The sequence below is a fragment of the Loxodonta africana genome, chromosome 11, assembly GCF_030014295.1.
Source record: "Loxodonta africana isolate mLoxAfr1 chromosome 11, mLoxAfr1.hap2, whole genome shotgun sequence".
NCBI classification, from domain to species: Eukaryota; Metazoa; Chordata; class Mammalia; order Proboscidea; family Elephantidae; genus Loxodonta; species Loxodonta africana.
Window position 1 is genome coordinate 50,687,876 of NC_087352.1, and position 13,156 is coordinate 50,701,031.

A 13,156-nucleotide genomic window follows, 5' to 3' on the forward strand; every position below is an offset into this window, starting at 1 on the left:
GCATATATACATATACATATATGTATGTGTGTGTGTGTGTGTGTGTGTGTGTATAGAGAGAGAGGTTTGTATCAAGGAAATGGTTCACGTGCTTGTAGAGGCTGGAAAGTCCCAAGTCTGTGGGTCAGGCTTCAGGCTGGAGGCTTCTCCAGACTCACACAGCTGCTGGGGCTGACAAATCCAAGAGTGGCATATCAGACAGCAGGGTGTGTGCTCACAGGCTGTGGAGGCTGATGAATCCAAGGTCAGCAGGTAAGAAGGTAGGCTGTTGGCTCAAGTCCCAAGAAGCAAGGTTAAGAGGATTGATAAGCTGAATGCAGGATCCAGAGCAGAGCAAAAGTCAGTGAGCTTTGCCAGGAAGTCCACATATATTGGAGGCAGGTCTCCAAGGAAACTCCCTTTCAACTGACTGGCTGCTCATAGCAGATCTCATCATGGAGGAGATTACATTATATCAGATCTCAACACAGAGGTGATTATGTCATTACATAATTGCCAAACACCATCATAACTGACAAACGACTGAAAATCACGGCCCAGCCAAGTTGACACACAACCATAACCACCATGGTCCACTTCTTATCAACTTGGCCCCTATACACATCTCCTTAAACTATATATAATCTTTAAATAAAGACAATTTTAAAGTCATACTTAGACCTCACATGATGCAACTAACATGCATACAACCAAAAACTCACTAGCCCTGTTTACATCTTATATTTTATAAGTGAAGAAAACACAAATATTTGATGCACACAGACAAGGAAGAAATGTTCATAACAATTACAATCCTCGTTTCTGCAACCGGTCACGCGGTTGCAGCTGAGATTTAGAACTACCTTCTTCTACCACCCACTCCATGTTCCCTTTACCCTTAACAAGCACCTCTACTGGTTGTGGTTCTTTGCCTTGTGGGGTGACCCAAAAAACCTTCATTCCTGAAGGGCCCTGGCCATTAGTAGTCATGTCAGAATTGGGTTGCTGTAGTTTTCCAATGACTTTAATCACAGTGGATGGTAATACTAAGAGACGCCCTAAGGGATTTCCTGCATTCCAGACATACTCTTCTTTACCTCCATTATGTAATATCAATCCAATTTCCTCTTGTTAATTAGGATCAATCATACCAGTCGATATGGTAATCCCCTTCTTTGCCTGTTGATCCAGAGGCATAAGGAGACTAAAGTGGCCAGTTGGCATTCTTAACCTCCAGTTTAATAGAATCAGGGATGTGTCTCTAGGAGGAAGCATTCCTCCCTTTGGAACTAAGACCTCTAGACCTGCAGAGCATAGGGTCACAGCGACAGGAAGCAAAAATTTTGGGAGTGGGTCACTAGGGGGAATAGTGTGTGCTGTCACTGTCATTTCAACCCTTTCATTCCTGGGACCCTCAATCCTGGCTATGGGAGAAACAGCACCACATATTGGATGCTGGTTTAGAGCATACACAGCCTCCTGGAGAATATTTCCCCAACCTGCAAGGTATTGCCACTTACCTGGTGCCATAATTGCATCTTTATAGGGCCATTCTGTCGTTCTATCGAGCCAGTTGCTTCAGAATGATGGGGAACATGGTAAGACAAGCGAATTCCATGAGCATGATCACATTGCCACACTTCTTTTGCTGTGACATGAGTACCTTGATCTGAGGCAATGCTGTGTGGGATACAATGACAGTTGATAAGGCATTCTCTAAGTCCACAGATGGTAGTTTTGGCAGAAGCATTGCGTGCAGGGAAGGCAAATCCATATCCAGTTATTGTTGTTAGGTGCCGTTAAGTCAGTTCCAATTCACAGTGACCCTATGTACAACAGAATGAAACACTGCCCAGTCCTGCACCATTCTCACAATCATTGCTGTGCTTTCCATAGAGTCAGGTGATTTTTCCCCTTCATTTTGTTTGTAAATATTAATTTTTGTCCTGTCTTTCTAGACCATTCTTTCACCACTGTTTTTATTCTCTAAATGTTTCTAATTCCATCAAGATGAATCCTGTGTCTTATGAACCCAAGAGACAGAAAGGGCCATATAAACCAGAGGCTACATCAGCCTGAGACCAGAAGAACTAGACGGTGCCCAGCTACAACCAATGACTGCCCTGACAGGGAAGACAACAGAGAATCCCTGATGGAGCAGGAGAACAGTGGGATGCAGACCTCAAATTCTAGTAAAAAGACCAGATTTCATGGTCTGACTGAGACTGGAGGGACCCCGGAATTCATAGTTCCTGGATCTTCTGTTAGCCCAAGACTGGAACCTTTCCCAAAGCCAACTCTTCAGACAGGGATTAAACTGGACTATAAGACAGAAAATGATACTGGTGAGGAGTGAGTTTCTTGGCTCAAGTAGACACCTGAGACTATGTGAGCAGCTCCCGTCTGGAGGCGAGATGAGTAGGCAGAGGAGGACAGGAGCTGGCTGAATGCACACAGGGAATACAGGGTGGAGAGGAGGAGCGTGCTGTCTCATTAGTGGGAGAGCAACTGGGAGCACATAGGTGTATATAAGGTTTTGTATGAGAGACTGACTTGATTTGTAAACTTTCCCTTAAAGCACGTGCGTGCACACACACATACACACACAAAGATGAGCCCTGTGTCAGTGTCCTAGGTGGACCGTTTAGATTCTTTGGAAATAAGATTTCTAATTTTATAGGACAGTATGGAATGTATATGTTGGATAAAACCTGCTCTTCTGGGTTTTGGAGTATTGAGGAATTGCCTCACTAGACTCCTCTCATCTCCCTGTGTGCGACTCAGGACAGTACTATGCTGTTTCATTTCCATTCCCTCAAAGGAGTCTACACATTGACAGCATTAGAAATGCTGGTGGAGGGTTTGGCCTTGACTGCAGGAATCCTTTAAGTTTAAAATGGCTATGTAACTCAAAAAGGACAATGGCAGGAACGCTAACCCAACACAGGCCAACTGGGGACACTGGCACAGATTTGTGCAGAGGTGGTGTCATGGACTGAATTGTTTCCCCCAAACATATGTGTCAACTTGGCTAGGCCATAATTCCCAGTATTGTGTGATTGTTCACCATTTTGTCATCCGATGTCATTTTCCTATGTGTTGTAAATCCTAACTCCATGATGTTAATTAGGCAGGATTAGAGGCAGTTATGTTAATGAGGCAGGACTCAAGCTATAAGATTATATCTCTTTTGAGATAGAGAGAAGTGGGCAGAGAGACATGGGGGCCTCATACCATCAAGAAATGTCTTTTGGACCTGGGGTTCCCTGCACTGAGAAGCTCCTCGATCAAGAGAAGATTGATGACAAGGACCTTCCCCTAGAGCTGACAGAGAGAAAAAGCCTTCCCCTGGAGCCATCTACTTGTCGTATTTCTGTTATAGCAACACCAGATAACTAAGACAGGTAGGTAGGTGTCCACTGAAAATGTTACCTCATCTGATTTTTTATTTGAATCTGGTAACTGTGGGGCAGATACTTGGTTGTTCACATTTTGGGGTTTTTACCTCCCCCCTTTATAAAAATATTCTAGAATTTCTAAACCTTTAAGTCATAATTTATGTAATGGCTTTGTTGCTTTCTCTTACCAATCAAAATATGAAATCAAATAATTTTGGGAAATGCTAAAAATCTTGGTTTAAAGCACTTGCTTTTCAGAGTACCCTAAGGGAGTTGCTATTAGAATTCTCTTTAATATGTGTAGCCATTTCAGGAACAAGCTGTTTTCCTTTTTCTTTTTTTGGTGGTTATACAAGTTTATCATAAAGAAAGCAGTTGACCTATCTGATGGTGTGGGGCAGGGACCGTTAGGTGGAATACAATCCGTTCTGTATTTACAGCAGTCCTCCTCACCCAGGACAGTATCTCAGATGTTTTTGGACAAACAAAGATCATTAATGACCTCATTAGGGTATTTAAATCTGTATATGAAAACACATATACTCACACATACAGATTAAAACACAATGTAATTAATATAACAGTGAATTAGGGAGAGATTACATCTTGAAGTGACCCTCAGAATGTAGGTCTTCATATTTGTGTTTTAAAAAATTACTTAAAAAAAGTATACTTTAAATTTAACTCAATTCACTTATACGCTCAAGTTAAAGTTTCTGTACTCTGGTTTGAGAGAATTTTCTTTACTATAAGGCAAATATAAGAAATTTTAAAAGTTTGATCTTTATTCAATGAATCTCACATGAATGAATGACATGTTGCTTGCAATTTACTTTTGTAATGTCACACACACACACAGACACACATACACACACCCCTGACAAGCAAACAAAGCTAACAATGATTATGGTTTTTATAAATGAGGGGTTTATCATTTTCTGCTTGCATGAAATTAACCCCACTGCAATTTTTTCATCCTATGACTTTGCTCTGATTATAATCTCGAAGTCCATTTTTCTATGTTGTCTCCTGGTTGCCTGAGAAGTGGCCACATTACCTGGAAAGTGTGGTTGTGTGTAGTCTTCTTAAAGACAAAAACTTCTCTAATGTTTTATAAGCTTTCACCAAATATTGGGACAGTAGAGTTGAAAATGGCTTTTTATAAGAACTAGAACTTTCACTATCCTTATTGAACTCTTCTCTGGTGCATTCTAGTTTCCAAACGTACCTCAGCTAGTGTCGTTTATCCAGGGAGAGCAGCAGAAAGATTGTCTCCATATTGATTAGAGTAATACTTTATAGACTTTTAACTTCAACTCATGCTGTTAGCTGTGTAATTTTTAAAAATTTTTTCTTTATTCTAGTTACCATACTAGTGCTCAGCTTTGGCTTATCTGTCAATAAATATCCTTTTTGTATCTTTTACTCTCAAAGCAAGGAAAAATTATTCATTCACCCTAATGTGCCCATACCTTAAAAGGGTTTTTTTTTTTTTTATTATTTTTTTAATGTTGATGTCTTAGTTTGCTAATGCTGTGGTAATAAAAATATCACAAATGTATGGCTTTAAAAAACGAAAATCTATTTTCTCACGGTTTGGAGGCTAAAAGTTCAAATCAGGGTCTGTCTTAGTTATCCAGTCTTGCTTTAACAGAAATATCATGAGCCTATGGCTTTAATAAACAAACTTATTCTCTTACAGTTTAGGAGGCTGGAAGTCCGAATTCAGGTCACCAGCTCCAGGGGAAGCCTTTTTCTCTCTGTCAGCTCTTGGGGGAAGGCCCTTGTCATTAGCCTTCGCCTGGTCGAGGAATTTCTCAGCACAGGAAACCAGGGTCCAAAGGAAGTGTTATTCTCCTGGCTCTTATTTCTTGGTGGTATGAGGTTCCCATGTCTCTCTGTTCATTTCTCTTTTGTACTCAAATGAGATTACCTCAAGAACTATCTAATCTTGTAGAATGAGTCCTGCCTCCTTAACATAACTGCTGCTAATCCTGTCTCATCAACATCAAAGATACAGGATTTACAACACAAGGAAAAATCACATCAGGTGACAAAACAGTGAACAATCACATAGTACTGGGGATCATGGCCTAGACAAGTTGATACACATTTTTTGGGGGGGACACAGTTCAATCCATAACAAGGTCTCAGCTGTGTTGATTCTTTCTGCGGGCCTCTCTCCTAGTTTCTGGTGACCGCTGTAATCCTTGTCGTTCCTTTGCTATTTATAGATGCGTCTGCCTCCGTCATCACATGGCATCTCCCCGTGTGTGTCTGTGTCTGTTTTGCTTTTTTTTCTAAGACACGGCTCAGATAGGATTAGGTTTAGGACCCAACCTACTCTGGCACTGCCTCATTAACATAACACAAGAAAACCCTATTTCCCCAAACAGGGTCATAGTTACATGTACAGGGGTTAGGGTTTCAACATAACTTTTGGGGGGACACAATTCAATCCATAACAATTGGGCAATTATGTATTTTAACATGATCCTGATTTTGACTAAAACGTCTTTGTTCTATCACTATTCAATGGCTAAGATTTGTGAAAAACTACCTTTATTCATCAAGGTAAATCCAACACAGTAGGTATTTTTTTTTCTTCTTGTAGCTTCCTTAGTTACACAGGCTAAGTTTCTTCCAGAAGGTTTGGATTAAAACCCTGGCCTCATTTAGTTTGCAGGCAGTATTCACATGGCAGAAGATGGATCAAAGAGGCAACAAAAATGTTCCAACTTTACCATACACAGGTCTCTGGGAATTTTGTTGAAAATGTCTCTAAATAATGTCTTTTTGGAAATACATAACTCAGAGAAATTTGTCTTGTTTGTTAGAGACTGCGTTTATTTCCTTTTAAAAAGTCAGGGTGTTGGTGTGAACAAAAGGGGATAAAAAGATAACTGCATTGTAATTACTGTATTGGTTGGTTACTGCTGTGTAACAAAAAACCCCAAGCTCTCAATTGCATAAAATATTTAGTGTCTATCTAGTTTGTGGATCTGTGGGTCAGCTGGGGTCAGCTGATCTATGCTGGGTCCGGTGGGATGATTCTGCTCATCTTGTCTATGAACAGAATTCAGCGTGTTCAAACAGGTAGTGAGGGGCAGTGTGAGAAATGCTGATGTCCTGTTCCTTTTGGGAAGATAGCCCTCTGACTGGGAAATGGAAGGAAAAAGAGTCCTGTGTTCTTCTGGAGTGGGGTTTCCATCTCACTGAGTTGAGAGGGGGAAGGAAGAATGTGAATCATGGATCAAATACCATAGGCTCCTGTAGTTCTTATCAAGTTTTAGATTTTCTTGAATAAATATTTCTTCATTTGCTGTATGCTTTTAGGGCCATTTCCAGAGACTTTAAATGGTCTCTTATTACTATTTTAAAATAATTTTCACCAGTTTCGCTCTTGAGTGGGTCATGCCAAAAATGGAACTTTCAAGAGAGTTTTAAAACAATTATGGTTTCAGTTATGAGCTCTTGAGCCACATGAAATCACAATATAGAATTTGTCCCCAGGAATAGCTCCACACTTAGATATTTGATGTCTAAACATCTCAGAACCATCTCCAGCTTATTAAATTACCAGGTTTGGCTAAAATGTATTCATTTTTCTAGCAGCTCCAACATACGTATTGGTGTTAAGTACCATAATTTTTTTAAGTACCATAATTTTTAAATGCCTAACATTTTATGATACGAGATTAAGATAAAATCAGCCAGGTAAAATTTTCAGTCTGATTTTGTATGTGTTAGTTAAAGGTTCTGATTAACAGCCTTAAAGCCAACACTTGAGTTTTAACATCTTAGATGAATGCATCACATTATCCACTAGGTTTTTTAAAAAACTCAGTTCTTTTAAAGATCTTATCCTACAGCCCCTGGTGTTGTGGATCATGCCAAAACTTGGACTATCCCATACCAACATGTTCCCTGCTTTGTTTGGAAAGGGACAATCTGACCAGCTCCAAGAACACAGCTGCATGTATTCATTTCTAAGGAAGCTATATGAAAGATGACAGGACATCGAGGGGGCTTGGGCGGGGAAGAGGGGGAGGAAAGGACAGTTGATTTTTGTGCGCTATGCACATGAAATCCAATTACTTTTATCCATACTTTTTCTTGTTTTCAATGTAACTTTGCTTTTTTTTTTCCAAATTGAATGAGCAAAGAGGTGGGAAGATCTGACAATTTGAACTGATAAAGTCGTTCTATGAGACTCGTTGGTTTAGAGAAATTGTTTTTTTATTTATCTTATTCAATTTATTAATTTAGAAATATTGCCTTTTTTATATCACTCACTTTTTAGGAAAAAAATTATTTTATTCAAACTGCTTACATTCTCCCCCACCCCCAGGACAGTTTGGGGAAGTTTTCTTATTAGACATCAAAAAAATACAAATTTATTTTCTTTTGCCTTAAGATGACTGCTTTGAAATTATGTTTTGATAAGGATACCCTATATTTTTTCTTATGTTTTCTCATCTCTATATTATTTTAGTGCTTCTTGACTTTGGAGTAAGGAGCCCTGGTGGCACAGTGGTTAAAGTGATTGACCGCTAACCGAATGGTCAGCGGTTTGAAACCACCAGTGGCTCCTTGGTAGAAAGATATGGCAGTCTGCTTTCGTAGAGATTTACAGCCTTGGAAACCCTATGTGTTCGCTGTGAGTCAGAATCCAGTAGATGGCAGTAGGTTTGTTGGGGTTTTACTCTGGAGTAGTTTTCTGTATGCTAATCATTAATATTTTTTATTGTAGTCACTTATTATGCATTATCTATCTGCTCTTCAATTTATCTTCGACATTCCATTAGTTCTTCCTTTACACATTCTAATATTACTCTATTTCTCTTTTCTTCGTTGCATTCTCTAACTGTGCTCTCTCCAACTGCTTCTGGTGTTTCTCCTCCCCAGCCTGAGCCTTCATCTGTTGTATTTCTATACTTTCAGCCTTCCTTCTTCAAATATATAGCTCAAGGTTTCCTCTACAGAACCCCAAGATCTGATTATTGATTTTTTAGGCAAGGTATGTAAAAATCAAAATCAAGTATGTGCCTTTTGGTCAATTAACTTTATAACAAAATTTTTGTCATTAAATGGCATATTTTTGATTTCATTCCAGGGAAAGCCAATTTTGGGTGTTAACTTGTCATCAGGCTCATAAATATTCAGACCCAAAACTTCAACGTCTAGCCACAATTCAGTTTTCTTTTAAGTTTGTATTTCAAAACAGTTGACTTCATCCTCACATGCTTCTTCGACATCAGTGTTGTCATTAAGCAAGTGCCATTTTAAAAAATTTAATTACTTTTTTTGTGAAAATATACACAGCAAAGGACACACTCTTTCAACAAATTCTACATGTACAATTTAGTGACATTGTTTATATTCTTCAAGTTGTGTAACTGTTCTTGCTTTTCCCAAATTATTCTACAACCATGAACATAAACTCCCTGCCCCCTACACAAAAATTTCATTTCTAATTCATGTGAGAAACAGCAGTGTTTGGATTTTGATTTGATGCTTCAAAACTGATTTTATTGCAGTGAAAATAATTCCACTATTCGCTGACTTTAATTTATCTGGGATGGGCTTTTCTAGTTCATGTTCAGAGAGTGCATGAGTCTAACCCACACGCCCTTAAGCAGACTCTCATCATTCCTTCCAGGCAAACCGTGCAATAATTTGACTGCTTACTAAACCCATCTGAAGTTTTTTTTTTTTTCCTAGCTACAAATCCAAAGGCTTATGTCACCATAAACTAAGATGAGGACTCACACTGTTCAATCTTTGAGAGCAAAATTATTTATACCCATTGTTGCCGAGTCAATTCCTACTCATAGAGACTCCATAGGACAAAGCAGAACTGTCCCCATAAGGTTTCCAAAGAGTGGCTGGTGGATTTGAACTGTCAGCCTTTTAGTTAGCAGCCGTGGCTCTTAACCACTGCATCACAGGGCTCCAGAATTATTTATAGTACCTTAAACTTACAATATATTTCTTACAAGGTGACACAGGTAGTTTTCAGACAATACACAGTGACAGTAGTCTTCTCATATATATATATATAAAACAGTATATAGAGAAAAGTAGCCTTCTCATCTCTGTCTCTACCCCACCCCATGTCACCAGTTTCTCTCCCACAGGGGGAGATATCCTTCTGGAGATATTTTCTACCTACATGTTTATATATATATATTTCTTTTTTAGCTTATCATTTTTTCTTCTCTATAGCAGTAGATCAATAGGTATATATTTAAAAAAAAAAGAACGAACTCATTGCCCTCCAATAGATTCTGACTCATGGTAACCCCACACTTGTCAGAGTAGAATTGAGCTCCATAGGGTTTTCAATGACTGATTCTTTGGAACAGATTGCCAGGCCTTTCTACTGAGGCACCTGTAGGTGGACTCAAACCTCCAACCTTCAGGTTGGCAGCTGAGCACGTTAACGTTTGCACCACCCAGGCACTCCTATGAATATTTACTTTTTTTTTAATTCAGCAAAAACCCAAACAAAACAAAAAAACCTCTCTGAGTGGTAATGAAAATGTATATTTCCATAACTACTTTTCTGCTTACCAGAACCACGAAGTTAACAAACTATTGGCATTTTGCCTTTACTGGTGAGTGTGTATTTCTGTCTTACAAGGGGCACTGTAGGTAGAGAGCCACAGTTCTGATTCCAAGTGTGGCTTGCCTCACAGCCTGAGTCTGCCAGTGCATTAGTGCTGGCACGACCTGTACCACACGCCTGAGAAGCCCTGCTGCGTGGGGATAAGAACGCCAGCATCTGATGCACTGGGAGCCTTCCTGCTCTCCTCGGAGTCCTGACAAGAAATGACCTTGTTCAACCCTGCTGAGCTTTCTAGATTGACTGGGCTTATAGCAACACATGGAAAGGAGATTATGTTTATTTATTTATTTTTTAAATAATTTTTATTGTGCTTTAAGTGAAAGTTTACAAATCAAGTCAGTCTGTCACATATAAGCTTATATACACCTTACTCCATACTCCCACTTACTCTCCCCCTAATGAGTCAGCCCGCTCCCTCCTTCCAGTCTCTCCTTTCGTGACAATTTTGCCAGTTTCTAACCCTTTCTACCCTCCTATCTCCCCTCCAGACAGGCGATGCCAACACAGTCTCAAGTGTCCACCTGATACAAGTAGCTCACTCTTCATCAGCATCTCTCTCCAACCCATTGTCCAGTCCCTTCCATGTCTGATGAGTTGTCTTTGGGAATGGTTCCTGTCCTGGGCCAACAGAAGGTTTGGGGACCATGACCGCTGGGATTCCTCTCATCTCAGTCAGACCATTAAGTCTGGTCTTTTTACGAGAATTTGGGGTCTGCATCCCACTGATCTCCTGCTCCCTCAGGGGTTCTCTGTTGTGCTCCCTGTCAGGGCAGTCATCAGTTGTGGCCGGGCACCATCTAGTTCTTCTGGTCTCAGGATGATGTAAGTCTCTGGTTCATATGGCCCTTTCTGTCTCTTGGGCTCATAGTTATCGTGTGACCTTGGTGTTCTTCATTTTCCTTTGCTCCAGGTGGGTTGAGACCAATTGATGCATCTTAGATGGCCGCTTGTTAGCATTTAAGACCCCAGGCGCCACATTTCAAAGTGGCGAGATTATGTTTATTTTTAAAAGTAAAACAAAACAACCTTCCCAAGGCCTTTGTCTGTGTGCAAACAATGCAAACACACACACACACACACACAACCACATGCAATGTATGTATGTTGTTTTGTTAGGTGCTGTTGAGTCAATTCTGACTCATACGACCCCATGTACAACAGAACGAAACACTTCACGGTCCTGTGCCGTAAAGTGCTATCTTTGAGTCTGTTGTTGCAACCACTGTGTCAATCCATCTTGCTGAGGATCTTCCTCTTTTTCACCAGCCCTCTGCTTTACCAAGCATGATGTCCTTCTCTAGAGACCGAGCCCTCCTGATGACATATAAAAATACGTTAGACGAAGTCTCGCCATTCTCACTTTTAAGAAGCATTCTGGCTGTACTTCTTCCAAGACAGGTTTGTTTGTTCTTCTGGCAGTCCATATTTTTTGCCAACACCATAATTCAAATGCATCCATTCTTCTTTGGTCTTCCTTATTCATTGTCCAGCTTTTACATGCATATAAGGCAATTGAAAACACCATGGCTTGGGTCAGGTACATCTTAGTCCTCAAGGTGACATCTTTGCTTTTTAACACTTCAAAGAGGTCTTTTGCAACAGATTTGTCTAATGCAATATGTCATTTGATTTCTTGACTGCTGCTTCCATGGCATTGATTATGAATCCAAGCAAAGCGAAATCTTTGACAACTTTAATATTTTCTCCACGTATCATGATGTTGCTTATTGGTCGAGTTGTGAGGGCTTTTGTGTTCTTTATGTTGAGGTGTAATCCACACTGAAGGCTGTGGTCTTTGATCTTCATCAGTAAGCGCTTCAAGTCCTTTTCACTTATAGCAAGCAGTGTTGTGTCAGCTGCATGTAGCAGGTCGTTAATGAGTTTTCTGCCAATCCTGATGCCATGGTCTTCATATACTCTAGTTTCTTGAGTTATTTGCTCAGCATACAGACTGAATAAGTATGGTGAAAGACACAACCCTGATGCACACCTTTCCTGACCTTAAACCATGTAGTATCCCCCTGTTGTCTTTGAATGACTGCCTCTTGATCAATGTACAGGTTCCTCATGAGCACAATTAAGTGTTCTGGAATTCCCATTCTTTGAAACGTTATCCATAATTTGTTATAATCAACACGATTGAATGTTTTTGCATGGTCAATTGTTGTTGTTAGGTGCCATCAAGTCTATTCTGACTCATAGTGACACTATGTGCAACAGAACGAAACACAACCCAGTCTTGTGCCATTCTCACAATTGTTGTTATGTTTGAGCCCATTTTCGAAGCCACTGTGTCAATCCATCTCATTGAGGGTCCTCTTTTTTGCTGACCCTCTACTTTACCAAGCATGATGTCCTTCTCCAGGGACTAGTCCCTCCTGATAACTTGTCCAAAGTACAAGAGACAAAGTCTCATCATCCTTGCTTTTAAGGAGCATTCTGTTGTACTTCCTCCATAGTCTTTATTGCATAGTCAATAAAACACAGGTAAACGTCTTTCTGGCATTCTCTGCTTTCAGCCAAGATCCATCTGACATCAGCAATGATATTCCTCATTCCACGTACTCTTCTAAATCAGGCTTGAATTTCTGGCAGTTCCCTGTCAATGGAACCATTTTTGAATTATTTACTTGCGTGTGATATTAATAATATTGTTTGATAATTTCTGCATTCTGTTGGATCTCCTTTCTTTGGAATAGGCACAAATATGAGTCTCTTCCAGTTGGTTGGCCAGGTAGCTGTCTTCCAAGTTTCTTGGCATAGACGAGTGAGCACTTCCAGTGCTGCATCTGTTTGTTGAAACATTTCAATTGGTATTCTGTCATTTCCTGGAGGCTTCTTTTTTTTGCCAGTGCCTTCAGTGCAGCTTGGACTTCTTTCAATACCATTGATTCTTGATGATATGCTACCTCCTGAAAAGTTTGGACGGTGACCAAACTTTTTGTATCTTTTTGATACAGTGACTCTGTGTATTCCCTCCATTTACTTTTGATGCTTCCTGTGTCATTCATTTTTTTGCCCATAGAATCCTTCACAACGGTGACCTGAGGTTTAATTTTTTTCTTCAGTTCTTTCAGCTTGAGAAATGCCAAACATGTTCTTCTCTTTTGGTTTTCTAACTCCAGGTCTTTATACATTTCATTATAAT